The following is a 17,357-nucleotide window of genomic DNA, read 5'->3' as shown; positions in this document are numbered from 1 at the left end:
TCCATAGAAACATTTCTTGGAGTCTTCATTTAAAAATAAAAGATAAGAAGAAAAAAAAGTGGCATAAATTATACCTTAAAATTGAACTGAGTCAAAAGTTTAGGAATCGCTTCATCACTATCTACTGCAAAATGTAGTTTAGATAGATTAAAGGATAAATGTAGAAGCAACTTAAAAGCATTGTTCAAAATTTAATACAAATAAAATTCTACCTTTTACATGCTTATTTGAAAGAGAAACTAAATGATTTTCGAATCTCACTTCCGCTTAATACAACCAATGAAACTAATAAAATGAATAATTATTGCTGATAAAACTACATTAACCTTCTTTTACAAAAATTTACTTTCATACTGTAAAGTTACGTCCCAAAAAAGAGCATCAAACATTTTACATCATTTCAAACCAATCTGACATTCATATAATACTTTTACAAGTTTGGATTAATTTAAGCACAAATATTTAATTAAATACATTTATAAGTTGATGCTTGATTCCATAATGAAGTGGGTTTAGTTCCAAAACTGTTAGAACAATTTAGCATCCTCTAAAAAAAATATCATTATAAATGTAACAAAGGATATCGCGAATGAACTTTTATCATTAGTCTCTTCTCTTTGTTAAACTTTTTAGGGGAAAAAGTTTTAACTTCAACAAAGTTTTCACAAAAGATTTATCTAATGGTGATTTTGAATGCGATGTGTAAATGAACCTTGCAAGAAAGACAATAGAGTTAGAAAGCGGTGAGCATCACTACCATTAGACAATTCAAAGAGATAAAAAAAAAAACTACTAGAAACACACGATGGTTAAATATGTTACATTAAGAGGAAACAACACAGAGGTCATTAAGAAAAGGATTATTTCAATGAAATTTGCGTCGATGCAATACAAAATTTTTCACAAAACAGCGCTATATATATATATATATANTGGAATATATATATATATATATATAGTGCAGCATGTCCTTTTGTGGACCTTGTGTCATTAAACCCTACATTCAATTCAACATATAAATATATCCGCATATGGAATAAAACAAAAGCAACTGGGCTTGTGACCATATTGGTTGGACCCAAGACGACTGGAAAACAGTAGCTTGGTCAGATGAGTCACGATTTTAGCTGGTCAAAGCTGATGGAAGAGCTCGAGTGTAGCGCAGAACCCACGAAGCCATGGACCCAAGTTGTTAACAAGGCACTGTGCAATCTGGTGGTGGCTCCATAATGTTTTGGGCTGCTTTTTCATGGCATGGACTGGGTTCTATGGTCTGATTGCATAGATCAGTGACTGTAAATGGTTATATGTTCAGTTACTTGGAGACCACTTGCAACCATTCATGGGCATTCAAACAACGATAGAATTTTTATGGATGACAATGCGCCGCTTCACCATGCCATAATTGTCTGCGACTGTTTTGAAGAACATTCTGGACAATTCTGGCGGAAGATTCGGCCTCCTAAATCATCTGATATGAAGCTTATCGATAGGTTAATTCGCGAACAAAATCCTGCAATCGCAACTTTGCAGTTATGGACATCCATTGAGGTTGCATATTCCTACAAGAGAGTTCCAATTACTTGTTGAGTCCATGCCACATCGAGTTGCTACACTTCGTGGAGCTAGAGGAGGTCCGACACAATATTAAGAGATATCCTATGACTTTTGTCACCTCAGTGTATAATGCAGTACCTACAAACTATCGTTTCGGTATAATAAAGTATTTCTATTTCTTGTGTTTTGTTTTGTAAGAAGCTAATTCATTACAGTACTAAAATGATTATGTTTGTTAACTCTGACATTTCGCTATTTTTTTTCCTTTGTTTCAATTTTATTTCACTATTTGCTTTGTTTTCCTAAATTTTTTAAGGGTCGTTTAAAATCGTAAGTAAACATATTTTTGATCACCCTTTTAAACTCCCCCCTCTCGTCAACAAAAATAAGCAAAAGGCAAAAATCTACATTTGCGCTATGTTTTTTCATCGCAAAATGTAAACCTAACCAATTTAAAAACTTTCAAAATTTTCGAGGTTTTTGTTACCAGATTTAAGGAGAACTTTTTGACCGGATGTAATGTTGTCGTTTTTTTTTTTTTTTTTTTTTTTTTTTTTTTTTTTTTTTTTTTTTTTTTTTAAAACTGGTTTTTCCTTCCTCTTATTTGCAAAAATAAGAAAATCGCGAAATCCCACCTAAGGCGCTTCTTAATATTTAAAAAAGATTCTAATTTGCATTTTTTAATAATTTCACTCAAGTTTTGACACTATCTTCCTCACGATCGATGTTACAATAAACTACCAAATTTCATCCTATTTGATGCATCAGATTTCGTGTCTCACAACAACTAAGCTATTTTTGGATCACAATATGAGGAGGATGCTTCATATTATCATGATTGAGAAGATTTAATTAAGGAGTGCTTGAAGGATTAGAACCTAAAAGCTTAGTCACACCGGAAAGGTTCATATCCAAACACAAATTAATCAGTGCGAAAAAGGAATGTTTTAAAATATTTTTACAGGTCGCCCGTGAGTTTTTATGATCTGTACATATCTCAAAATTCGTGTTTACGAAAATGGACAAAACTCAAAATGCGTGATTACGAAAATGGAAGGAAAAAAAACTCATAATACATGTTTACGAAAATAAACACTGCTCGAAATTCGTGTTTAATAAAATGAACGCAGCACGAAATGCGTGTTTACGAAAACGGACAAAGCTCAAAATACGTGTTTACAAATATGAGCATTAGGGAAAAATGAGCCTTTTCAGTTTTCAACCCACATTCAACTACTAAGCGAGGAATTTCACGCAGACGAATTATTTTTTAATACAATCATATTAAATATGAATTGTCATCAAGCATAAATATTCTTAACTTCAAAAACAAAGTCACCTAAATCTTATAACAATTCTGAAAGTGCTCCAAGCAAAACAAAGCCGTGAAGTCCCAAAATTATAGACTATAGCAGGCAAGAACAAATAATTGAGAAAACTGAACAGAATACGAATTATCTTTAATTCCCAGATTCCGATTCAGCTCACAATCATCGGAAGAAATAACACAGATGGTTGAACGTTGCCATTCTTGGCACACAAATTCTTTTGAAAGTGTGTAAAATGACATAACAATGATACATACTCTCAATTTTTTTTTTTCAGAAGAAAATTGCTTCAAAATAAGAGACATAACATTAAAAAAAAGTATAAAATTTGGAACTTATATCCCAATTAATTAAACAAACAAAATGAATTACTAAAACAATTATTCCAAACTACAGAAGCAAATAACATTTAACTAATACAGGACCTTAAAAATCATCAGCATTTCGAAAAATATTGTTTTCTGTCTAAAACTTAAAAAGTATGTGTGTTTGCCATTCGACATAGAAATTTTTATTAATACAAAAATACTTTAAAATATAGGGATGTTTAAGTCAGAGGCTGACCTAGATCAGTGTTACATGATCATTCAATCAATTTCAGTTTGCCCTATTTGTATTGGACGTTGGCTACATCTGTAACTGCGTGATCGTTGATGGATTTGCAGTGGACAGTTAAGTGAAGTAACTACAGCTTGGATATCATTATATCGTCAACCGTGGTTACTTCGCCTAGTTTTATACTTCTAGAAAAAACTTGTAAAATCATGCATCAATTGAAAAAAAGGAAAATAATTTCTAGACTTGGGGAAAAACTTAGAAAGTTGATTAATGGTATTCAAATGTTTTTTCGATATATTCTATTTCAGTAAAAAAAATCAAAAACCTGTTGGGCAAAGTTAAAGTTGCAAAGTTGTTTTCTATTGAAAAGTACCTCTTAAGACAACTTCTGGGAAGTAAACAAAAATAAACTTAGCAGTTAAAAAAAAAGTGTTTTAAAAACTATGCTACTTATAGAATCATTTTACTAAAATAATAAAGCATTCTATTTTTTTATTTTAAAGAATAAATTTTGAATGAATGTAAATTAATTTTAAGGAATGTAAAAAGATAATGTTTTTGGTAAAAAATTATTCCATGCAAATAAATAATGATTAACGCGAAATTTGATTAGCTAATTCTGAAAATTTCCTTTAAAAAATTTGTATGAAAGAAGGCATTCAAAAGCTTTCTGAGTGTTATCTAATGATAAAATGTAGGAAATTCTCCATGAAGACTTTTCTATTTAAAAGACTTAAAATTATCTATCAAATTTTGCATAATTAACAAACAACTGTACAATGATTTCTTACTCTAAAAGTACTTTAATACGTCTTATTTTGTTCCAGAACAAAAAAAACGACTTATAACTGAAATTTAGAAAAAGATATAAAAAATCATCCATTAAGGAAATCATTTTCTCTGGTAAACTTTGCTCACTTCAAAAAATTATTTTTCGGCGAAATAAGGCAGATCAGAACAATTATTACGGATAAAAATTTTTCTGTGGCAGTAAATTGTAAGGTGGGAATAATTTGAAAACTAATTTTACCACATTTTCTAAGAAAACTCTGAATGTAAAGTTTTCCTTTGTAACTAAGATTACACTAAATTATCGATAAATAACTTTTTAACTCAAATAAATACTACAACTTCAACTAGCATAGCATTCGATTATTTCTTCACTATTCTATGGAACATCTCTATTTTCTGGATTTTGTTTTTGTTTTTTCAGTCAATCACAGCAGGAAAAAGCTTGGGGGTCATCTTTGATATGATCCATCCATCTTTTTCCCGGTTACCCTTGGGGACGACATCCACCATTTTCGGATGGAATTTGCTTTTGCTTTTTATTGCCTTTTTTTTTACAGGGACGACTTTCTCTGATACTTAGAACATGACTAAACCATCTAAGCTTTGGCATGAATTTTTTTTATCTTTTATTATTTTAACGTCTTCATACTTAAAATATCAAACATTTATTTTAATAAACGTTCAACATATTTTTTTATCACCGTTAAAGAATTGGATGCTTGCAACTCGAGAAGAAGTGAAATGATTAAGCCTAACGATGTGATGTGATTTATATCAGACTTAATTGGATACCTGTAAGCGACGTCACGTGAGAGTGTCGAAGCTAATTGGTTTCTGAATCAACAAATGCCACCATTTACCAACGATGACGTCACTTGCAGGTATCCAATCGATAGTGCACATTATCAATAATCGCATATGCGAATATTCGAATTTACATATCCACAAAACGCATCGTTAATTGGCATTGTCAATGCGGAAATAAATAAACGGTTTTTCAACATCATATATATCGATTATATGAATAACGTAACGTAGAACTCGATTCATCAGAAGTAAAAGATAATCTTCTATAACCAAAATATATGGGTAAAATAAGAATTTCAGTTAACTATAAATCAAAATACAAGCTATCAAAGTTTCCTAACATACAATGGTTGGTACCTAATTGCCCGTCCAATATGAATCTGCTTAACATATAGGCATACAGTGAGCATAAACGCACACTGTATCAGTCCATATTTCATAACATTAATCATTGAAAATGCTTTGAATAGTAAGGTATACAGATTATTACATTTTCAGATACTTAGTAATTTTAAATGACAAAGTTTAAAATTTGAACGAGACCAGTCAAATAGTTCCCAAAAAATAAAAATTTAAATATTAGATTTCAAAAAAAAAAAATTTTATTGCTGAGTATCTACTGAACCTCTAGCAACCAAAATTTTGATTTTATGAATAAAGATTTTAGATTTTAAAAAGATATCAAAATTTTAAAAACAAGAGAAGATTAATTTAATAATAAAAAGTTATACAAACTTTTTGCAGGAAGTTACCCATGGATAAACAAAAATTTATATCAGCAAATGAAGAAAAAAAAATTTTTATTAGCTTAAGTATATACAGAGATATGGTGAAATACGTAAAATGAAAATTTAATAACACAGAGTTCTAACTTTCGAGCTGTTCTCCTGAGCAATTTTACAGGGAAAATATTTTTTGGGAAGCAGATATCCCCCATATTTATAAGAAAAAAATTTCAAAATGAGGTTAAAAATGAGGTAAATGAAACTTTATCACAAATTAGATATGTCTATCTGGAAAAAATGGGATTTGTTACTGATTTCGTTTGCACATTTAAGGTCTACCACTCGAATTTTAAAAGGATGCTTTACCGCGGGAGGATTGCTTAGGATTACACGGCAGGAAGTAATTCTAAAAATACGTTTGCATTTTGATATTTAAAAAAAAAAAATTAAAAATCAGCATTTGTAATTTCTCGGTTTACTTGAATTCACTTTTTTCTATACTTTAAATTGCTAATGCATGTACAGCAGATTTGCCATGAAGCACTTATCCCGCGGTATAACTTTCTCCTAAGAATGAATTTCAATGCTGGAAAATCCGATCATCGGATCAAAAGTTATTCAATTGTTTTTTATTTTATTATTATTTGTTTATTATTATATTTTGCTCGCGATAACTGAATCTTCAGAGCATATTTATACTTTATAATAATAAAGCATAATTTTAATACATGTACAGTGCGCCAAGAAAAAAAACGGACCACCCTGAATAACTTTTGATCTAATGATCGGATCTTCACGTTCTAGGTTTCCATCTTAATGGTTCGAGGGAGTGACCATAAAAACGCTAATTAATTAGTGCACACGATATTTTAAGTTACGAAATTACAGAAAAACGTTCTTTCCCTGAATAAGCAAACCTTCTCTTTCAACGGATTAGGATTTCTGACTCACAAAATATAGGGGAAGCTGCGATCTAAAAAATATGGTCCTAATAGTTTGGTCAGGAGAGCGATCCAAAATTTAAATCCCCTAATGTTAAATTTACGCGTGTACTTCGAAAAATTTTCAAGCGAATTGAAAAAATTTTTCACACAATTGTAAAATTCGTTTATTTATAGACAATTTCATGCAAAAAATAAATTTTAGTAAATATTTATTATTTTATTTTATAATTGTCGAAAAAAAGTTTGAATTGTCAGGCACACAATTTTCTACATCATTTTAAAGTAGCTAATTTTACATGGCAAAATACAAAATTTGAGAGTAATCAGATTTATTGAGAGTAATGTTCCTGAGAAATCAAATTTTAAATAGACGACTTTTTTAGATCAAAAGTTATTAAAAGTGGTCCGATTTTTCCTTTTTTTTTTTACTTTATACCACAATCCGCAATTCTGAATAAGTCTTAAGAAATCTGAGGCATTTACGTTCGAAGACACAGCAAACCCAACTGTCTACTTTAAATCTCCCTCCGATCCTCGATTCGTACTACTATTCCCTAAATCGAAGTTTCGTCAGAAAAAATACAAATTACGTACAAAACAAATTATACAGAAATAATAAATTAAATAAATACAGCATAAAACATAAAAGAATGCAAAAAAAAAACGTAAATATCCACAATGAAAAAAAATGTGTAAAGACAAAGAAAATGTAAGAATATTTTTTTTTCCTAAGCACTTTACGTTCATTTTCTTAATCACACAAACGACACTAAATCTTTTTTTAAGAAATAAACAGCTATAATTACTTTAAGCCATCAAACGAAGTACAATGGGATTTAATCCCAGCACCCCTTATTCGAGGCTATTTAATTGCCCTAATACTTTACCGACACATAATTTTGCAAGATATTTCTTGTCTGGGGAGTAACTTTTAATTTTCAACCTCATGTTAAATATAAACAAAACAAAACAAAAAAGAGTGGTCTTACTGAGTTGGAGAGTTATAGTTGTCCAATGCGGGCTCGTTTTACGGCCCAGATAAGGTAGATACTAAATTTAAGAGGGGCAATAAAAAGAAGGCAAGGAAACAAAAACCTCTGTACACTTACAAAGAGCTAAAAGATTAAGGGCAAGCGCTATAAAATAGTTATTGGGGGGAGAGCTTCAGAAAATACAGTAAATACATCAGCATTTTTTATTTTTATTATTTTTTACAGTTTATGATCATTACCCAATATCATTATTACAAAAGTTGTCCAAAAGTTTCTTAAAAAATGAGACACATCTTCGGTAAATTGCTTTTTAATGCTTTAAATAATAGTTGTTCGCATCGTTAAAAGGAGGATATAAAGGTTTTAATACCACAATGTAATTGAGTTCACAATTTATGAAACTGCAGTGAATTAGTTAATTATCAATCTATCATGCGATTAAGTACACAAGTCCACAAAAGAAAACTTTTTGACAGTCGCTGAAAATTTTTGTTTTCGAACTGAATTTAGAAATGTTAGTTTTTAACTGCGTTTTTCAAAGCTCTTTAGCCAAGGAAAATAAAACTAATTTTAGAAAAAAAACTACAGTTTATTAAGTGTTTTACATTTAAGGAAAAGCAATAATTTTAAACTACATATACCATCTTGAGATCAATAACTATCACAGACTTAAGAACTGACAAATGGCCTTATCAAACCTCTTTAAAAATCGCCAATTCGGCGAGATTTTTTTATCAAGCTGTAAACTGTTTAAATCAATGAATAATTCTCAATTTTAGCAAATTTCTATGCTCTCAGATGATGCAGCACTGGAGCAAGTTTTTAAATATCAAAAAATCAGACCACAAGAGCTTTTAATTTTTACAAAACTATGGCTCTTATTTATAGTGCCGTTTTGCACCATTTATAGAAACAGCATAGAGGGCGCTGGCCAAAGATGGGCTGAATTTGACTTAACAGTTATGAATAACTGTTGATAACTCACAGCTGTTATGAATACAGCTTATAATTAGCAACAAAAAAAACGTTATATTTTCATGCGACGGCGGAGCGTTTCGAAAATCAACTTTCTAAATCGACAACTGCCACGATTTACCGACATTGACGTCACTTGCAGGAATCCAATTCTGACCAGTATGAGAACTATGCATGAACTAAATACTACCGCAAAGGGTCAATTATCTCCGAACATTGGGGATAGGAAATGTCCGAAGCGGAACGTTCGGGTAGTGGCTAGCTAGAGATGGGCAAGAGTGGACATCAGTCCACGGGTACAACCTCTAATCAATAATCAGAAATGAATTTGAAAAGAAAAAGTTTCTTCCCTCGAATACTATTTGTTTAATTTGCTAATGGTGAGCCAATTAAGTTTTTTAGTTTGTTTATTTTTTAATCAGATTTGCTTAAATATTTATAAGTAATTACTTAATATTTGCTTAAATATTTAACACGATGTCTACTATTTTTGTAGTTCTCACTGCAAGTAAGATGATTTTTTAAACTCATTTTTTTACAAAAGGGTGACAAATTTAATGAAAAATTCACTTTAGAATAAACGCTTATTATTCAGTTAATAAAAAACTAGAAACGTGATCAAAAACATCTTAAGTGTAATGGACACTACAATAATTGATTTTTTACAAAATCGAATGAAGCATTTTTGAAGTTATCAAGTTACGTTCCTTAAAAGAAAACATTTAAAGATTGAAACAATTTTTAAAGATTGGAACAATTTTTCAATGCACAATTTACATTTTGATTTCAGTTTATAAATAATCCAATACTTAAAAAATGGTTTTAAAAAGCATGACGCAATAATCGGCCTGACATCGAATTGCAAAGGAGCGAAAAAGTTGAATTTGCCCCCCCCCACCCCTNCCCCCCCCCCCCCTTGAGTGCTGTAAACCCTAGAAACCTCTCTGGCGGGGGGAGAAATACTATATCGAATTATTGATAAATCATAAATAAACAAAAAACAAACAAAAAAAACTCCACTAAATCCACTGAAATAAAATTTAAGCAGAGTTCACGGAAAACTTATAATGCAGTAAATGCAATAAAAGATTTTAATCTTATAAAGGGTCTACAAATAATGTTCGCAAATCAAAAATTTTAGTCCAAACTGGTTATTAAATAAACAACGAACAAAGCACAGAATCAATGAAAACTGCAATCATTTAATGGCTCTGACTTTGTTCTGAATATCATTTAGAATTAGGGGAGGTGACAAGTGAACGATATCGTTTGATACCATAGAGGTGGAAAACAATTCAAAATAACACAAAACCAATACAATCTTGAATTGCTATGTAATATCTCAAAACACAAACATTAGTAATTCACAAATTGCTATAGAAAAGCTTCCAAGAGCTACTCTATGGATCCACTATCCTGTCAAATAGTCGTAGCTGCTTTACTATACTTACACACCTTCACTAAAACTATAGATTTATTTACTTATTTTTTTAAACAACAAATAAAACTCTTTTATGTGCGTTGCGTACAAACTATTTGTACGCCTAGTACATTTGTAAAGATTAAAAAATCACTTCATATCATTTTACTTAAGTAATGTAATGTTCAATGTAATTAAGAAAATTAATAAAGAGTGGCATCGTCTGTTTTCTTTTCCTTTTAAATTAATTTTTTTACTAATTTTTTTTTTTAATTTAATTATTTATTTATTTATTTTTTTGCAACAAAGGCAGAAAAGCATATCTAATACAGACTATCGGTGTAGAACACATAGTGGCGACATCTATTATTCTAAGTAGTTACTAATACCATAGCTTAGTGCAGAGATTCCCAATTTTTTTTTTACTATGGAACCCTAAATAATCAACCTTCCTTCGACGGAATCCAACTTCATAAATAAAGTTCATTAAAGTAATTGTGAGCGTTATGCCTTATAGAAGACTATTTTTAAATCTTTAATTAGTGGAATGAAGATGTTTCATTATTTTACCATTAACCACCTTAAACTAGGTTTTATAAATGACAGTTAAATTTGTAGTCCTTGTGCTCAATTTAGTCTAGATATGATTTTGTCTTAAGTGCATATACATAATCTGAAAATAAATAAAATAATCCAAATTATGGTACTTAAAAGAACTGCTATAAATGTTGAAAATGATTATTAGGGAAACATATTTATTTATTATATTTCAATTTAATTAATTTATTTTGATTGCATTTTACTTGAAATAATTTCACAAAAGCAACCGGAAGAATAAATAAATTATAAATTATAGGCTGATTTAAATATAATCTGAGGTTTCTAAACTCCTCACTGTTATAAAAAGAAGAACCCATTTCACTCTTCCACGAAACCCTAGGGTTCCGCAGAACACCATTTAGGAAACACTGGCTTAGAGTAACTCTGAATTCACATTTTCAGCTAAAAATTTAATGGGATCAGAAAAGTTTTTTAAACCTCTCGGTACATTTTATTTTATTTAAAAAATAATAATATTTTAATATGATAAAAGATAAACTTCCTTAATAGTACATGATTTCAGAAATAATTATGGCGTAAATCAATTTTATTTGATGAATTATAAATAAAGAATTAAAAAAAGTATACTGAATTAATCTATATTTATTAAACAATATTTAAGAAAAGATAAATATATTGAATAAAATATTTCAAATTATAAATTACTGTATGCATAAAAACTTTTTGGAATTTTATGAGAAAATTTGGAATTTTAGGAAAGATGAGTTTCATGAAGTATCAAAAAAAAAAAATTATTTTTACAACAAAAACTAGGAATTAAAAACAATTTAAAACAATATTACAGACTACACAGCACTTTAAAAGAAACAGATTTGGGTTGGTTTAAAATTACTCTACCTCTGAAATTAAGTTTATTTAAATTTGTTTCAAAAACCACATTTTTTAAAAAGCAAAGAGTAACTCAATGCAAAGAATAACTCAAAAACAAGTAGTTGAATTGAATTTTTTCACTTTTTTTATAATTTCCTAACCCTTCACAAAAATTTTTTCTTTTGCTTTAAATTTTAAATATATATTCATTATTAATTACAATTTAAACACCAATTTTTGCTCACTTTTTTATAAATTTTAAAAAAAATTTAAAATTTGAAAATAAAAAAGTTTTAATTGATATGAACTTAAGGAATTGAAACTATTATTTTCAATGGCTTGTTTTGTCAAAGCTGCAATAAAGCTTACTTTAATAAAATGAGTTAAATCAGAATGATTCAAAAGTATACTATATGCATTTTAAAGAAGAAAAAAAATATGCTTAGAAACAAAAAGGAATTTACTTTTTAAATATAAATAGCAATAAAGCTTCAAAACTACTATGCCTCTTTAAGAAAAATAAACTAAAACCATTATAAAGAATTCAGCCTATCCAATAAGTGCTTTTGTTTATTTCAAATTTTTTTTTTTACACTATTCAATATAAAGGGGGGGGGGAAATATTGTTACTTTGAAATGAGTATTGCCTTGAGAAACTACTGCATATTATTTCACATTGTCCTCAGGGAAGCTTCCCAGTCAATAGCTCATTGTACAGCTCTAGTGTGACATAAATAAAAGTACAAAGTACACATCAAAATGTATAAATAAACTAAATCATAGATGTCGCAGGCATCAAATTTTCTTTGGAGGGACGAAATCAGGAAACATTGCTACAACAGTTCCCTAAATTTCACACACACAAAAATCAAAAGAAAATAAAAAATTCCACTTATTAAAAATAACTGAAAAAAGATTATTTTTTTATTGTTTCTTCACTTGTCTTTAAGGTAACTGAATTTAAATCGATGAAGATTCATTAAAATTTTTGTTTTTTGTCTTAAATACTAAAAGACTTATAAGAGAATTCTGACTATTAAAAAAAAAAACATTTGGACCTATACTCAATATCCCCATGCCAAAGACACCCATGTAAAAAAAAATCATGTTATTTTAATATTAAACGTCTCTGAATAACTCTTTATAAACCCGAAAGTAGCAGAAAACCTCCAGCAAGGCTGCAATTGCTGAAGATTACAAAAACACTTAGAGAGTATTACAGCATTTCCAGATTACTTTTCATCTAAATTTTCCTTTTATTTTTTTAAAATAGCAAGTAAACACACAGATGGAAGTTTGTTATGATACATTTTTAAAACATTCCTAAACTTGCGTCTAGTATAAATTAAAAAGCTGTATTAAGGGAATAAACTGTAAAATATAAAAAGTGAAGAATTCTTTTATTGCTTATTTGCAGATGTAACGGTATGAGGATTTATTCCAATTTTTTAGTATCATTGGATAAAATTCAACCTAAATTTTAAAAAAAATATAAATTTCTTACGTATAATTTTTAAGGATCTTTTATATTTGCGAATTTTACTACATGCAAGACAGGCAAAAATCATGATTTATTTTTTTTTTAAATTTGCAAAATTGGATTTATTTGACTCAAATCAGATTTTTTTTTTCATATTTACCCCTCAAATCATCTGTAAAATATATAAATAATATTGTTCAAAATCAATAATATAACTAAAACAATAAATATTCCTAACTAAAATGTTTCAAAAATTATCATTCAAAAATTATCTAGAAAATAAAAGCATAGTCATTTTTGTTCAAGCTACACATCCCAGAATTTTAAAGATACGGAGGCACTTTGTCAATTAAATATGCAATAAAGAGTAAATTAGTTTCGTTCAGAATACATTAAAGAAAAAATAATAATTTCAAATTTCTCTGCACTAGTATTTTTAATTATTCATGTACAAAATATAGTATTTATAGTATTATAGTATTTAATAAGCTTCAACACCAATTGTATTGGAATAAATAAAAAACTAAATGGGTATAATTAAAAATTAAAATATGTTTATCACCAGAAAATTAATTTACACACAGCTAGTGGGAAAACATAATTTAAAAATTTCAAGTCACTCTTATCAATTTTCAGTCTCCAAATTTTTTTATTTATTATCCCATTGAGAGTCACCTCATTGCGACGCAAGCACTCTATCCCCTGAGACATCGTGACTCTACAAAATTGGTATTCTACAAACTGAAATCAATAGAATGAAAATGAAATGTAAGTGATAACTATATCAAGATAAAATCATTGAGGTGAGTGAATTTAAGAGCAAAAGAAAAAAAAATTTAATCAACCAACCACTTGGAAATGCAAACAGATATTCAAGGCAATAACAATATGGAAGCCTCAATGCTAGATTGATGTTACCACAGTTAAAAAATAAAAAATATCTCCCAGAAGATCAATTTCTACTAAGACAAGACCAGTCCTATTGAGCAATAGTTTAGGTAGAAAAAAATTGAAAGTTATCCAAAGTAAAATACAGATTGTTACTTATATGCTTAATTTAGTCAATTTAAATAAGAAATTATTTCAATTTTGCGTACTCAATTAGAAACATTAGACATTTTAAAAAAATGCAACTATTGATAATTGCAGTAATCAGACTTAACTGTTGGAATAAATATAAACTGCCAGATCATGGAAATTTCAATAGTTAAAAATAAGAAAAATATCAATAAAACAAAAACATAACAAACAGTAAATTGCAACTTTTTTAAGTAATCCAAAAAAATTCAGCCAAAACACTTCAATCAATGCTTAGTTGCTGAGTGGGATGCCCATTATTTCGAAAAAATATTTTACTTATTTAATTTTAAAGTTAAAAATAAATTAATTATAAACGCAGGCATTTGAAAATTCTTCTAAGTAATCCAAATCAAAAATATTCAATCAGAAAGTAAAAATAAGTAATCAAAATCAAATATATAAAAACTTTCTTAGAGGTGCATTCGTAAATGAATCTTTAAATCACAGAGGGTCAAGCAAATATAAAGTCACAGTTTGACCTGTAGTCTTTACAATAGTGCAAAAGCTGTTTTCACACTAAATATCCACCACATCCCAAATAAATAGCAAAAGATAAATTAAACTTTTGGTCAATTATTAGTAACTAATTAATGCCCAAAGTCCTTTGCAGGAAATTTCCATTTAAGTCACAAAAATTATTTTTTGCTATAAATTTAACAAAAAATACTTTCAAGGATTCATTTATTTTAAGTAGTATAAATGAAAACAATTATTAAGTACTTAGTAGTTAATCTAGTCTTTATTTCAAATCCAAATAGGAAGCTACTTTAGACAATATTCAAATTAAAATTGCAAAAAAGTTTTAATTTTTAATTAATAATTTGCTTTTAGTAAGTATTTTAATAATATAATTGCAAGAAACATTTTTTCTTGAAACGCCAACATAACTTTAAAGAAAATAATTTATAGGAATTAGAGTCAACTTGCAATAACTCAAAGTACAATAACTCGATTGTTGCTATAACTCAATTTGCTTCATGTTATCGCAGCACTTGGACCATGAATTTCAAATAATTCATACCCAATTATTCTATTTTTAATCCTTTTAACTTGATTTCTTTTTATGAGATGATCTGATCCTTTTTTTATCAGGAGAAAGAACAAAGAAACATTAATTAGAATCACGGAAGTAAAAAGTTGTTGTCCTTTGTCGTACAATTTATGCACAGTGGGCTCAACCAGTTGAGTCAGGCATCAGTAGTCTGACATGTTGAGTCAGGATGAGAGAAAGGGATAAGAACTGTGTGGAATAATTATATTTACTTTTTTTTATTCATATTAGACATACTGCAAATAATCAAAATATTGAGATTATAGAGGAAATCTTTTTTTTTAAACATAATTTCAATATATATATATTTTTTTTAAAATAATAATGCCATACTATAAAAACTTTGTTTTAATTTGTCCAATTACAAAATATGCTTTCATCATTTAAATATGAAGATAATTAATTTTAAATTTAAGTTACACTTTCGCCTCAGAAATACTCTTTCACTCTTTATTGTAAAAACTTTTTGCAAAAAGCAGTCTATAATTCTGAATCGTCTGCTGATTTCAAAGTTTATTCTATTATTTACATTCTTTAGAAAGCTTTCTAAAGCTTTGCTCCATTTTCCGTTTTCACTATCAGTGATTTTCAAACTTTTGGGTCCTTTTATAGCAAAAGTAGGTCCAAATTAATGACGCCCGCTGGCTGAGTGGTAGCGCTTCGAGCTCTCGTGCCACGGGTCCTGGGTTCGATCCTTGGGTCGGGCAAGGTTGACTCAGCCTTTAATCCCTTCAGTGGGTCGATAAATGATTACCAAGCGTGCTAGGGAACTAAACACTGGGGGTTTTGCGTTCGGCTGACCACCTAACCGGAACATCTGCTCCTGCATCCCAGAGCCCAAGGTCAAGAAAACTAAGATGGGCACAGTAGGCTGGCCCTCTATGGGCTGTCATGCCACTGAGTTTAGTTTAGGTTCAAATTAAAAACAGAATAAATTCAGATTTCAAAGTTACACATGAGTAAATAATTTATGTTTCAGTTTTTTAAAGATGTTACTTTTACTAAAAGCTAAAATTTAAAACCTATAAAATCTACAAAAGTTTATGTGAAATAAAATAAATTGCAATTTAAACTAAGTTTTAAAAACTAAAACATACGGAAAGAAAAGCTTCAAGATTTTTTAAAAGAAAAAAATATATACAAATGAACTGTGATACTCAGTTGTCAACAAACTCTCTAATTCCTTATGTTCATCTAATTAATGTGTGCATTTATATGTATTCCATTTAATGATAGACAAATAAGAAAAGACTTATAATTGAAGAATCAAAGCTTTCAATTACATTCAAAAACTCACACAACTGCATCAAAGAAAATCAAGTATGTAATATGATATTCACATAAGTAGTTTATATTTCTGGTGATAATTCGGAACTGAAAACAACTTTTGCTAACTTTTTTCAAAGTTTGGTTAATTTCTTCCACATCAGAACAATTCTGTGGTGCTTATCCCAATTTTTTCTGCTTTCGAAAATTATGTGACCGAACTTTATTTTTGTGTTTGGTCTACGATTTTTAGCATATTTAATGTGCTATAACACAGTGTTCCCCAACCTTTTTATCACTGCGGACCTGTCAACGTTTGATAATTTTAACACGGCCCGCTGTGGAAGGGGACGTTGATTGTTTATATTTTAGATTATTTTGATTTATTAATTTTAATTTAATTGTATTTAAACATGTCTTCAAAATAAAATACAGTTGCACCAAAAAAATAAATATAAAGGGATTTAACATTATTACTTACTAGAACGTAAAATCAATGAGAACCCTGAGCTTGTTTCTTTGCAATGAGACGGTTCCATCAGGGGGTAATCAGAGGCAATGACACCCGAAGTGTGTTGCTTGTCTCCAGTTTATTCAATGTAAATATCGCGCCGTGTTTTCGTGTTTAATTTATGATATTTACAGTTATGATGATTGATTTTTTTTTAATTAAAACTAATTTCTTTTTTTTTTTTTTACTTTTTAAAACATTAAAAAATTTATGTCACTACCTTCGAGTGCCAAGTTTTTTAAATAAATAAAATTTTAATGGAACACAGATATTTTTAATTTGGGGTATAAGCCTAGGAATTTAAATTCAGTTTGAATTAAATGGGCGGCCCGGTACCATTTGATCCACGGTACCGGTCCACGGGTTGGGGAACACTGCTATAACACATAAAAAGAATAATCACTGCACTAGGATACTATATTTCCCTTGCACAGATAACA

The 17,357-nt window shown here is 29.1% G+C and overlaps 1 protein-coding gene across 3 annotated transcripts in view; it reads right to left on the bottom strand.

Annotated features, from left to right (window-relative positions):
* Nucleotides 1-17,357, bottom strand: part of LOC107443405 (mitochondrial inner membrane protease subunit 2) — a 132,633-nt gene that overhangs the window by 107,032 nt on the left and 8,244 nt on the right. The window lies entirely within an intron of this gene.

This window comes from Parasteatoda tepidariorum, chromosome 4, assembly GCF_043381705.1.
Source record: "Parasteatoda tepidariorum isolate YZ-2023 chromosome 4, CAS_Ptep_4.0, whole genome shotgun sequence".
Lineage (NCBI taxonomy): Eukaryota > Metazoa > Arthropoda > Arachnida > Araneae > Theridiidae > Parasteatoda > Parasteatoda tepidariorum.
This window is presented reverse-complemented; position numbering and strand designations above follow the sequence as displayed.